The sequence below is a fragment of the Podarcis pityusensis genome (genome assembly GCF_964106645.2).
Source record: "Podarcis pityusensis genome assembly, chromosome: 8".
NCBI classification, from domain to species: Eukaryota; Metazoa; Chordata; class Lepidosauria; order Squamata; family Lacertidae; genus Podarcis; species Podarcis pityusensis.
Genome location: NC_138033.1, coordinates 34876011 through 34878971, shown reverse-complemented (window position 1 = coordinate 34878971; position 2961 = coordinate 34876011).

Here is a 2961-nt window from a genome sequence, read left to right as displayed (position 1 = left end):
GGCGCAGATTTTGAGCATCTACTGCAACATCTAGGGGGGCATGGAAACTTTATACCCCGTGAAACCAGAAAAAACTGGCCAACCTGCTGCTCAGTTAACTCTTAACAGAGGGAAGTAATTGGCTCAAACCATCCTGAGCTGGTTGTTGAAAAGAGTAGCCTGGAGGGATTGCTAAAGATTTGCTCGCCAACTTGCGTTCTAGATCAAGTCTATGATAACAGATTTTGAATTAAGTCCTGAGGACATATCAGCTAAAAATACAGTATTGGTGGGACACTGGAATGGAGATACTTTTCTGATTCATTCTGTTTGGGTACATTGTGTTTCCTTTATAATTGGGTCAGGCAAGGCATGTCCTTGGAGGAAGGAGAAGAGGGTCTCTTCCAGTTGACCTGCTGGCTGAGTGTTCATCCTGATTTGCTTGCACAAAGCTTACCATGGAGGCTTATAAAGCATTTGCCCTGATTTGTTTGCAGGGAAGTTATACAGCAATGGACACTTATCCTGATTTCTTTCCATGGAGGTTATATGTCTTCCTGTCAATTGACCATTATCTCACTTTGGGGGGGGGGGGGGAATTTCCCCATCACTTTCCTAATCACAAATGTCCATTTTTAAAAGGGGTTGTTGTGGCAAAGCTCTTAAATCCACTTTATGCCACAGATATAAGAGTCACGGACCCATTTCATTGCAAATTATTGGACTGCAGATGGAAAGGAAGTGTCATAAGGCAGATAAGATCAGAACAGCCATGCAATGATTCTTACCAAAGGAGATGCAGAAATCCTTAAATCTTGCAACATTAATATAAGAGAAGTTAAGATTAATGGAAGGAAAGAAACAATGAACAAGCAAATGATCTTTATTTGTTCGCTATTGAAATGTTTAATAAAAGCACAATTAACATGAAAAGTTTCAGCAACATTTTAATATTGTGATGATTAACTCTAATAAAGAACAGGTGAGCTAGAAAAGTCAGTTTCATTGTTGCCTGGTGGAATGGGCCTAGAGTGAAGAGACCTGGGTTCAGATCCTGACTCAGCCATGAAGTACACTGGGTGACCTTGTACTGGCTACCATTTCTCAGCCTAATTTACCTCACAGGGCTGTTGTGAAGATACAAGGGATTAAATGCATACACATTGTGCTCAGCTCCTTCAAGAAATGGTAGGAAAATATAATAAATAAAACAAATTACAATTTTCAAATGCCCCCCCCCATTACATCTAACAATGGATTTTAAAAAGAGAATTAAAATAAACAGCAGATATGAAAGGAAATATAACAAGTACATTTTCTGTGCTATAGTTTAAAAGCCAAACTGGATGCAATGTGAAACGTGCTTCGCTTGTTTTTCCTCCCATGTTTAAGTCATTGAGGGAACTAATCCTGAATGGGACCACACTTTGCGGGAAGAGAGATTAATCCTCCTCTGCAAAAAACCACAACATTCTCACCCAAAATCACCTCTGAATTATTCCCCTTGGAAAATGCCATTTCCCATTGCAGGTCAGCTTTCAGATCTTAAAGGCCTAAGCACAGGCCAACTTGCCTGCAATTTCAAATCAAGATGTCAAACATTCAACAAAATGTTCAGTATTTAGAGTACAGCTGGGAAATATTTTGCATCAAAATTTATGGTGGAGAATCCTAAGAATTTATGTGAGCAAAATTGTTTTGGCTCTAGATTCATTCCCTCCCTCATTTCATTCTAAGGCCAGTGTGGAGCTGCCATTAGTATCAGACCAGGAATGGGGAGGCCCAGACTCAAATCCTGCTCTCAGGCATGGGGTGAGCACAGGCCAGTCTCTCTCAGCCTAACCAACATCACAGGCCTCTTGTAAGGATGAAATGGGGAAGGAGCAGACACCGTGTATATTGCCTTCAGCTTCTTGGGGGAAAGGTGAGATATTAATGCAAATAATAATAATAATAATAATAATAATAATAATAATAATATCTTCCTCTTCTTCCTCCTCCACCAATCCTCCTCAACCACTTATTTATTTATTTTATAACACCATACAAACAAAGAGGACAAACACAACACATTCACACCAAAGAAAACTAAATAAAGAAAAAAATATATATATATAAAATATATATATACTCCTGACATAAGACAACAACAAATTAACTACATTAACTACATAACACACAACACTGACTGACTTCCCTTCAACTCGGTTTCGGAATGTGTTGTAAAATTTTTCTATCTGCAGTTTCTTTTCCTCAAAAAAAAAAATAAAAAAATACATCACCAGTGTTATATCACACCTACTGTGTTTTTTAGTTTTTTTTACCTCTGTTTCCATGTATGCCATGAATTTATTCCAATCTTTATTAAACTTTGTGTCTTTTTGATTTCTTATTTTCTGTGTCATTTTTGCCAATTCTAGATAGTCGAGTAGTTTCGATTGCCATTCATTTATGGTTGGGATTCTTGGTGTCTTCCAATTCTGCGCTATTAGAGTTCTGGCGGCCACTGTCGCGTACTTTTAGAAGTAAAACAGTGATGTTGAAAATGTTTCATTTCCAGAGCATACTGGATAGCCTATCATGAGCATTCCTAGTTAAGAAAATTTGCCAGGAAACTATGCAAAGTGAGATTGCTCTTGCCCATTGCACTGGGAGGCCTGAGTTCCAAAGTCACATGGCAATTTAAAAGCAGTGACTGATAAAGGATCTCGAGAGACAGCCAGTCAAAGCCCAGCCATAAAGCTCAGTTCTGGCTCTGGAAAAGCCACTTGAAATTCAGCACTGTGACTCATTTCGTCAGGTTAATGGGAAAATGTTTCTGCTGTTCCTCTGGGGTGTTTGTCGAATGCAGTAGGCTTTATGTTTATTTTATTTTTTTAAAAACAGGATATATTTTAGCTACTGTGTTCTGCAAGTTTTTATTAAGGAGTCCTGATTGTTGTGTTAGCAAGTTCCTACTTGGGGTTACTGATTGCATTGCTG